This window comes from Eschrichtius robustus, chromosome 13 (assembly GCF_028021215.1).
Source record: "Eschrichtius robustus isolate mEscRob2 chromosome 13, mEscRob2.pri, whole genome shotgun sequence".
NCBI classification, from domain to species: Eukaryota; Metazoa; Chordata; class Mammalia; order Artiodactyla; family Eschrichtiidae; genus Eschrichtius; species Eschrichtius robustus.
The window spans coordinates 97,249,374-97,260,047 of record NC_090836.1 but is presented as its reverse complement, the minus strand read 5'-3'; positions in this window follow the sequence as shown (position 1 = coordinate 97,260,047).

Genomic DNA, 10,674 nt, shown 5'->3' with positions numbered 1-10,674 from the left:
TTGGATTCTGTTTGCTAGTATTTTGTTGAGGATTTTTGCATCTATATTCATCAGTGATATTGGTCTGTAATTTTCTTTTTTTGTAGTGTCTTTGTCTGGTTTTGGTATCAGGGTGATGGTGGCCTCATAGAATGAGTTTGGGAGTGTTCCTTCCTCTGCAGTTTTTTGGAAGAGTTTGAGAAGGATGGGTGTTAGGTCTTCTCTAAATGTTTGATAGAATTCACCTGTGAAGCCATCTGGTCCTGGACTTTTGTTTGTTGGAAGATTTTTAATCACAGTTTCAATTTCATTACTTTGATTGGTCTGTTCATGTTTTCTATTTCTTCCTGGTTCAGTCTTGGAAGGTTATACCTCTCTAAGAATTCGTCCATTTCTTCCAAGTGGTCCATTTTATTGGCATAGAGTTGCTTGTAGTAGTCTCTTAGGATGCTTTGTATTTCTGCAGTGTCTGTTGTAACTTCTCCTTTTTCATTTCTAATTTTATTGATTTGAGTCCTCTCCCTCTTTTTCTTGATGAGTCTGGCTAATGGTTTATCAATTTTGTTTATCTTCTCAAAGAACCAGCTTTTAGTTTTATTGATCTTTGCTCTTGCTTTCTTTGTTTCTATTTCATTTATCTCTGCTCTGATCTTTATGATTTCTTTCCTTCTGCTAACTTTGGGTTTTGTTTGTTCTTCTTTCTCTAATTTCTTTAGGTGTAAGGTTAGATTGTTTATTTGAGATTTTTCTTGTTTCTTGAAGTAGGCTTGTATAGCTATAAACTTCCCTCTTAGAACTGCTTTTGCTGCATCCCATAGGTTGTGGATCGTCGTGTTTTCATTGTCATTTGTCTCTAGGTATTTTTTGATTTCCTCTTTGATATCTTCAGTGATCTCTTGTTTATTTAGTAACGTATTGTTTAGCCTCCATATGTTTGTGTTTTTTTACGTTTTTCTCCCTGTAATTCATTTCTAATCTCATAGTGTTGTGGTCAGAAAAGATGCTTGATATGATTTCACTTTTCTTAAATTTACTGAGACTTGATTTGTGACCCAAGATGTGATCTATCCTGGAGAATGTTCCGTGCGCACTTGAGAAGAAAGTGTAATCTGCTGTTTTTGGATGGAATGTCCTATAAATATCAATTAAATCTATCTAGTCTATTGTGTCATTTAAAGCTTCTGTTTCCTTATTTATTTTCATTTTGGATGATCTGTCCATTGGTGTAAGTGAGGTGTTAAAGTCCCCCACTATGATTGTGTTACTGTCAATTTCCTCTTTTATAGCTGTTAACAGTTGCCTTATGTATTGAGGTGCTCCTATGTTGGGTGCATATATATTTATAATTGTTATATCTTCTTCTTGTATTGATCCCTTGATCATTATGTAGTGTCCTTCTTTGTCTCTTGTAACATTCTTTATTTTAAAGTCTATTTTATCTGATATGAGTATTGCTACTCCAGCTTTCTTTTGATTTCCATTTGCATGGAATAACTTTTTCCATCCCCTCACTTTCAGTCTGCATGTGTCCCTAGGTCTGAAGTGGGTTTCTTGTAGACAGCATATAGATGGGTCTTGTTTTTATATCCATTCAGCAAGCCTGTGTCTTTTGGTTGGAGCATTTAATCCATTCACGTTTGAGGTAATTATGTAAATATGTATGTTCCTATGACCATTTTCTTAATTGTTTTGTGTTTGTTTTTGTAGGTCCTTTTCTTCTCTTATGTTTCCCACCTAGAGAAGTTCCTTTAGCATTTGTTGTAGAGCTGGTTTGGTGGTGCTGAATTCTCATAGCTTTTGCTTGTCTGTAAATCTTTTGATTTCTCCATCGAATCTGAATGAGATCCTTGCCAGGTAGAGTAGTCTTGGTTGTAGGTTCTTCCCTTTCATCACTTTAAGTATATCATGCCACTCCCTTCTGGCTTGTAGAGTTTCTGCTGAGGAATCAGCTGTTAACCTTATGGGAGTTCCCTTGTATGATATTTGTCGTTTTTCCGTTGCTGCTTTCAATAATTTTTCTTTGTCTTTAATTTTTGCCACTTTGATAACTATGTGTCTCGGCGTGTTTCTCCTTGGGTTTATGCTGTATGGGACTTGCTGTGCTTCCTGGACTTGGGTGGCTATTTCCTCTCCCATGTTAGGGAAGTTTTCGACTATAATCTCTTCAAATATTTTCTCTGGTCCTTTCTCTCTCTCTTCTCTTTCTGGGACCCCTATAATGTGAATGTTGCTGCATTTAATGTTGTCCTAGAGGTCTATTAGGCTGTCTTCATTTCTTTTCATTCTTTTTTCTTTATTCTCTTCCGCAGCAGTGAATTCCACCATTCTGTCTTCCAGGTCACTTATCCGTTCTTCTTCCTCAGTTATTCTGCTATTGATTCCTTCTAGTGTAGTTTTCATTTCAGTTATTGTATTGTTCATCTCTGTTTGTTTGTTCTTTGATTCCTCTAGGTCTTTGTTGAATATTTCTTGCATCTTCTCGATCTTTGCCTCCATTCTTTTTCCGAGGTCCTGGATCATCTTCGCTATCATTATTCTGAATTCTTTTTCTGGAAGGTTGCCTATCTCCACTTCATTTAGTTGTTTTTCTGGGGTTTTATCTTGTTCCTTCATCTGGTACATAGCCCTCTACCTTTTCATCTTGTCTATCTATCTGTGAATATGGTTTTTGTTCCACAGGCTGCAGGATTGTAGTTCTTCTTGCTTCTGCTCTCTGCCCTCTGGTGGATGAGGCTATCTAAGAGGCTTGTGCAAGTTTCCTGATTGGAGGGACTGGTGGTGGGTAGAGCTGACTGTTGCTCTGGTGGGTAGAGCTCAGTAAAACTTTAATCCACTTGACTGCTGATGGGTGGGGCTGGGTTCCCTCCCTGTTGGTTGTTTGGCCCGAGGCAACCCAACACTGGAGCCTACCTGGGCTCTTTGGTGGGGCTAATGGTGGACTCTGGGACAGCTCATGCCAAGGAGTACATCCCAGAACTTCTGCTGCCAGTGTCCTTGTCTCCACAGTGAGCCACAGGCACACCCAGCCTCTGCAGGAGACCCTCCAACACTAGCAGGTAGGTCTGGTTCAGTCTCCCATGGGGTCTCTGCTCCTTCCCCTGGGTCCTGATGAGCACACTACTTTGTGTGTGCCCTCCAAGAGTGGAGTCTCTGTTTCCCCCAGTCCTGTCGAAGTCCTGCAATCAAATCCCACTAGCCTTCAAAGTCTGATTCTCTAGGAATTCCTCCTCCCGTTGCCTGACCCCCAGGTTGGGAAGCCTGATGTGGGGCTCAGAACCTTCACTCCAGTGGGTGGACTTCTGTGGTATAAGTGTTCTCCAGTCTGTGAGTCACCCACCCAGCAGTTATGGGATTTGATTTTACTGTGATTGCGCCCCTCCTACCGTCTCATTGTGGCTTCTCCTTTGTCTTTGGATGTGGGGTATCTTTTTTGGTGAGTTCCAGTGTCTTCCTGTCGATGATTGTCCAGCAGCTAGTTGTGATTCTGGTGTCCTTCTACTCTGCCATCTTGGTTCCTCTCAGCCCTTTTTGTAATTTTGATGTGCATTTCTCTGATAGTTAGCAATGTTGAGAATCTTTTCATGTGCCTCTTGGCCATCGGTATGTCTTCTTTGGAGAAATGTCTATTTAAGTCTTCTGCCCATTTTTTGATTGGGTTATTTGTTTTTTTGTTATTGAGTTGTGTGAGCTGTTTGTATATTTTGGAAATTAAACCCTTGTTGGTCGCATCATTCGCAAATATTTTCTTGCAGTCAGTAGGTTGTCTTTTTGTTTTGTTTATGGCCTCTTTTGCTGTACAAAAGCTTATAAATTTGATTAGGTCCCATTTGTTTATTTTTGCAAAAGCAAAAATTTCTATTGTCTTGGGAGACTAACCTAAGAAAACATTGGTATGATTTACATCAGAGAATGTTTTGCCTATGTTCTCTTCTAGATTTCTATGGTAGCATGTCTTATATTTAAGTCTTTAAGCCATTTTCAGTTTATTTTTGTGTATGGTGTGAGGGAGTGTTCTAACTTCGCTGATTTACATGTGACTGTCCAGCTTTCCCAACACGACTTGCTGAAGAGACTGTTTTTCTCCATTGTATATTCTTGCCTCCTTTGTTGAAGATTAATTGACCATAGGTGTGTGGGTTTATTTCTGGGCTCTTTATTCTGTTCTATTGATCCATATGCCTGTTTTTGTGCCAATACCATGCTGTTTGGATTACTGTAGCTTTGTAGTATTGTCTGAAGTCTGGGAGGGTTATGCCGCCAGCTTTGCTCTTTTTCCTCAGGATTGCTTTGGCAATTCTGGGTCTTTTGGGATTCCATGTAAATTTTAGGATTATTTATTCTAGTTCTGTGAAAAATGTCATGGGTAATTTGAAAGGGATCGCAAAAGTATATTCTTCAAATGACATTCAGCCTGCCTAGTGCCAGTCAAACAGCTGCCTGTCCCGACAGCGTAAGGAGAACATGCTGGACTGGACATCTAATAATACAGAAAAAAAACATTTCTGCTACAAATGAATGAGAGCTAAATACCCTCCAAGAACTGGCAGTTCCTGATTGGCCATTGGGTTCAGTACACATTTCCCATCAGTATCCAAGCAAATGCTTGGCGTTAATGAGGTTGATGTGAAATTCACATCCAGTTTGTACTTCACATCACCTTCCTTTGCACCTACAACACAAGAAGAGCTCTATAGACACACTAGTTCTTAACCTGAGCCTCTTGCAGTCCAGAAAAAAGCCAGGTGCTAGATTATTTCAACCACGGTTCCTTGGGGCTTTCTGAGTCCTTGTTTCACCCAGAGCATGGGGAGGGACATCTCCCTGTCTTGGGCGATGTCCAAGCTCAAGGCCCCCTCCCAGTTGGGCTCCTGCTGTGCTTTCGGGCCCACGAAACCCATGAGATATTTGACTGCATCACCATCCATCACATGCTACCTAACTTCTTCTTTTACTATTTGAACCTAAGTAGTAGTTTTTCAAGTTCAAAAAACAAACAAACAAAAAAGGCAAAAGCAATCATGTTTTTCTATGGATTTCTATTAAATTTATATATTAATTTAGTTTTATTCATTCCTTATTAAATTTATTACAAAGCATTTTCTACGGGTTTTGTCCCTACTGTGAATGGAATTAGAAGGTATTCATGTAAGGACACACACCATTACAAAATCAAAATGACAAAGAAACCCAAAACCAAAAGCAAAGTTGTGCCGTCATTCTTGCCAACTCCAGACCTGCCAAACACCACGGCTTTTAACGACCTCTCTAACTTCCACAGTCCTTTCCTTAGGGTTACATGATGTGCTTATACTTCTGGGTCTTGATCCATCATCTTTTGACGTCTTTTCTGATCGGGGAGAATGTACACCACTCCATCTTCCTTTCACTCTTCTCTGCCTTGGAAGTGATATCACTGTTCTCAGACCCTCAACTCGTCCCCCCCCAGACCCCACCCTTCAGCTTAAATTCTATTTTTCATCCTGCCAACCATGAACGTCTCCCATGGCTCCCATATTTGTAACAGGAGGGCTCAGCCTCCCCTGTGTTTCTCCCTGCCTGTCCACCTCCCCTGAAACTTCAGCTTTTCATTTTACATTTCAGAGAGAATATTCTGCTGTGTTAAACACCCACCACTTTCTGCAGTTTAAATCTAAAGGTATGCAGATATTTGTCTCTCCACGAGCAAGCAGAGTTATCCTTCCTTTCATAGTGTTGCAATGTTGCTTGTGCAATGACACTTGTGCACCTCGAAGTCTCTTAGTGTCACGTTCAAAGGACTTCCCTCTTTTGATATTTCACAACCAGACAGGAAGCATGCCCTTGTTAACCCGAATTCTGTTTGGAGCACGCCAGAAACCATCCTGGGGACACAGCGGGGTGCCCCAGGGGAACTCATCGGAGGGAAGATTGGGGCCAAAGGACCCCCAGGGAGGATGCAGGACCACTGCTCAGCCCGAGCAGGGCTGGGACAAGAATGAGAGTTCCTGTAAATGTCTCCTGCACAAAAAGAGCAGTCAGATCGAGCAAACGAAAATATAGGACCCCAGTTAAATGTGAATATATTTTTGGTTAAGTAAGTTCCAAATTATTTGTTGTTTATCTGAAATTCAAAGTTAACCGGGGATGCAGTCTCTGTCACTGGCAGTCCTCTGATACAGTGCTTGTGTATGTACCCTCTGACACCTTGACACAGAGCCTGGCACCTTCACAGGGTTCCAGGATGATGAAGATACCTCCCCTCCAGCTCCCTAGGTGACAAATGCTCCTGTCCCCTCACTCGGGTCCCTCCCACCCTCAGCCCTGACCCTCCTTTGCCCTCTCCAGACATCTCCCCAGGATCCTGGTCCTGTCTCAGTCCCTCCCCTCTGCCCTGAAGTCTCCCACATGTGCTCTCTGGTCTGACTGGGCCAACTCCAGACTCCTGGGCTGGAAACCCCGGCTTTGCTTGTGGCCTTCTCCTGCCCCTCTGTGTGCATCCTACTATAACTCACAATCTTTAGGAAAGTGTCTCAGTGTTGGCTAGGGATTGGCACGGACCCAGGTGTGAATCTGGGCTCTACCACGTCCTACCTGTGAGACCTTGGGAAGAGGAAAAAAGGATTTTGCCTCATAGCAATATAGTGCTAAGTAGTAATTCCTTGTTCTGAGATTTGGTGAAGTTGGGATAAGCCTATGTATGAAAAGGGCTTGGTCAAGGCCAGGAGACATGGTGAGTTTGCAACCAAAAGGTAGCTGTTAATTTAAAGCCAAGTGAGGGACTTCCCTGGTGGTCCAGTGACTAAGACTCCATGCTCCCATGGCAGGGGGCCCAGGTTCAATCCCTGGTCAGGGAACTAGATCCAGCATGCTGCAACTAAGAGCCTGCATGCCACAACTAAAAGATCCCAAGTGCCGCAACTAAGGCCCAATGCAGCCAAATTAATTAATTAATTAATTAATTACTATTAAACATAAAATAAAGACAAGTGAAAGGGGTCCCCTCTCTGTCCATCCTCCCTCCTGTGGGCGTGACTCCTTCGTCTCTGGGGACTCGCAGACTCTCTGGCACACCTGCAGCAGGAGGGGGCAGGAGACACAGAAATGAGGGCATCAGCTGAGAACACAGCTGGGACCCATCAAAAGAGGCCAGGCCCAGACATCGAATCAGGAGTGCGGGAGGAGCCCCCAGGGGTCAGAGGAGGAGACCCCCGGAGGAGGAGGTGAGGCCCCATCGGCGACACTGAGAGGCTCAGGAGCAGGAGCTGGCCTGGCCTGGGTCTCGGCCAAAACCGCTCTGCTGCTGAGGCCCCCAGTGCTGTCCGCCACGTCTCTCTGGGCACCTGGCTGCACGCGGTGTGAGCCAGAATGTGCCGGAAGACTGGATTATTCGTGGATTGAGTGATTTATTAAATGAGTGATTTCTCCTCTTTTTTATAGTAGCATCATCATCTGTTGAAGAATAACTATGTCAAATCGTCCTAAGTGCTTGACGTTTAACTGCACAACAGCCCTCAGTCAGTCACTATTATTCTCCATATGTTCCAGGTGAGGAGCCCAAGAGCCGATCTTTTCCCCTCTGCAGCCCAAACTGGGTCAAGTGAAACACCAACAGAAAGTGCGATCTGTGAGTTTTCCCATCAGCCCCTTCTCACGGTAGGACACTGCTAGTATCCATTAAAAGGATGTACAGGCTCTGAAGTTCTGGGGTTTGTCCCATCCTCTTTCTTCCCCTCTGGAATGAGATGTGATGTCTGGAGGTGGGCAGCCATCTGAGGCCCTGAGGAGACAAGTGCCGAGAGCTGAGATTGGGGAGCAGGAACAGCAGGCTGTTTCTTGACAGCATCGCTGAGCAGCTGAGCCAGGCCTGGACCATCCTACCCTCCCCACATGGCTTCTTCTGTGAAACAAGCCTGACTTCTAGCCCCTCCAGGTAGCTCTGTCTCTGCCCACCGTCCTCCATCCCAGCATCCTGTCCTTAGGCCCCTTGTCCTTCCACCCTTGGCCCTTGGCCCTGCTTTGCTCTTCTCCTCTCCTTTCCTCCCTCCTCCTCTCCCATCCCCTCCCCCTTCCCCTCCCCTCCTCCTCCCCATCCTCCTCCCCCTTCCGGGTCACACTGTTCTATCAGTCCTTCCCTCTGGGGTGCCAGCCCTCCCTGACTTAGTCCCTTCCTCCCTCCTTGGCCATCATCATCGTCTCTCCCTTATTTTCTATCCCTTCAGGTCTCAAACCAAATGATTCCACTCCCAGCCCCTCACAGTCATTATGTGAGGTTGTGACACAGTTTGGGCCCCTGACATGTGAGCAGAAGTCTGTGAAGAGAGACCTGGGGAGATTTCGCTGTCTGGACGCCTGTGCAGGACAACCAGCCGCCAGGGGCTGACTCAGCTCAATTCAGGCCCGACAGAATCAGTGGCAGGAGAGAAATCTAGTGCCTGAGATGGGTCCTGCTTGGGTCTATGTACTGTGCAGGGGCCAGTTCATCATCTGTGCAGGAAAGCACCTCCCTCTGGCTTCTCCTACAGGGCAGTAGAATTAGGAGTGGTGTGGGGCTGAAGTAATTCCTGGTGTTCACCTGACTGCTGATTTGAAATTTCCCTTCCAGTATTTAGACTCATTCTTTCTCTTCTCTTATCGCATGGTCTGTCATTTCAAAACAGTATTGTTGGCAGGGTGATAGGTTGTCAATGACTGTAGATTTTTTTTTTAACATCTTTATTGGAGTCTAATTGCTTTACAATGGTGTGTTAGTTTCTGCTTTATAACAAAATGAATCAGTTATACATATACATATATCCTCATATCTCTTCCCTCTTGCATCTCCCTCCCTCCCACCCCCCCATCCCACCCTTCTAGGTGGTCACAAAGCACCGAGCTGATCTCCCTGTGCTACGCGGCTGCTTCCCACTAGCTATCTATTTTACATTTGGTAGTGTATATATGTCCATGCCACTCTCTCACTTTGTCCCAGCTTACCCTTCCCCCCTCCCCATATCCTCAAGTCCATTCTCTAGTAGGTCTGTGTCTTTATTCCCATCTTGCCCGTAGGTTCTTCATGACCATTTTTTTTTCTTAGATTCCATATATATGTGTTAGCATATGGTATTTGTTTTTCTCCTTCTGACTTACTTCACTCTCTATGACAGACTCTAGGTCCATCCACCTCACTACAAATAACTCAATTTCGTTTCTTTTATATGGCTGAGTAATATTCCATTGTATATATGTGCCACATCTTCTTTATCCATTCATCTGTTGATGGACACTTAGGTTGCTTCCATGTCCTGGCTATTGTAAATAGAGCTGCAATGAACGTTGTGGTACATGACTCTTTTTTTTTTTTTTTTTAAAGATTTATTTTATTGATTAATTGATTGATTGATTGATTGCTATGTTGGGTCTTCGTTTCTGTGCTAGGGCTTTCTCTAGTTGCGGCAAGTGGGGGCCACTCTTCATCACGGTGCGCAGGCCTCTCACTATCGTGGCCTCTCCTGTTGCAGAGCACAGGCTCCAGACGCGCAAGCTCAGTAGTTGTGGCTCACGGGCTCAGTCGCTCCGCGGCATGTGGGATCTTCCCAGACCAGGGCTCGAACCCGTGTCCCCTGCATCAGCAGGCAGACTCTCAACCACTGCGCCACCAGGGAAGCCCCTACATGACTCTTTTTGAATTATGGTTTTCTCAGGGTATATGCCCAGTAGTGGGATTGCTGGGTCATATGGTAATTCTATTTTTAGTTTTTTAAGGACCCTCCATACTGTTCTCCATAGTGGCTGTATCAATTTACATTCCCACCAACAGTGCAAGAGGGTTCCCTTTTCTCCACACCCTCTCCAGCATTTATTGTTTGTGGAATTTTTGATGATGGCCTTTCTGACCGGTGTGAGATGATATCTCACTGTAGTTTTGATTTGCATTTCTCTAATGATTAATGATGTTGAGCATTCTTTCATGTATTTGTTGGCAATCTGTATATCTTCTTTGGAGAAATGTCTATTTAGGACTTCTGCCCATTTTTGGATTGCATTGTTTGTTTTTTTGATATTGAGCTGCATGAGCTGCTTGTAAATTTTGGAGATTAATCCTTTGTCAGTTGCTTCCTTTGCAAATATTTTCTCCCATTCTGAGGGTTGTCTTTTCGTCTTGTTTATGGTTTCCTTTGCTGTGCAAAAGCTTTGAAGTTTCATTAGGTCCCATTTGTTTATTTTTGTTTTTATTTCCATTTCTCTAGGAGGTGGGTCAAAAAGGATCTTGCTGTGATTTATGCCGTGGAGTGTTCTGCCTATGTTTTCCTCTAAGAGTTTAATAGTGTCTGGCCTTACATTTAGGTCTTTAATCCATTTTGAGTTTATTTTTGTGTATGGTGTTAGGGAGTGTTCTAAATTCATTCTTTTACATGTAGCTGTCCAGTTTTCCCACCACCACTTATTGAAGAGGCTGTCTTTTCTCCACTGTATATTCTTGTCTCCTTTATCAAAGATAAGGTGACCATATGTGCGTGGGTTTATCTCTGGGCTTTCTATCCTGTTCCATTGATCTATGTGTCTGTTTTTGTGCCAGTACCATACTGTCTTGATTACTGTAGCTTTGCAGTATAGTCTGAAGTCAGGGAGCCTGATTCCTCCAGCTCCGTTTTTCTTTCTCAAGATTGCTTTGGCTATTCAGGGTCTTTTGTGTTTCCATACAAATTGTGAGATTTTTTGTTCTAGTTCTGTGAAAAA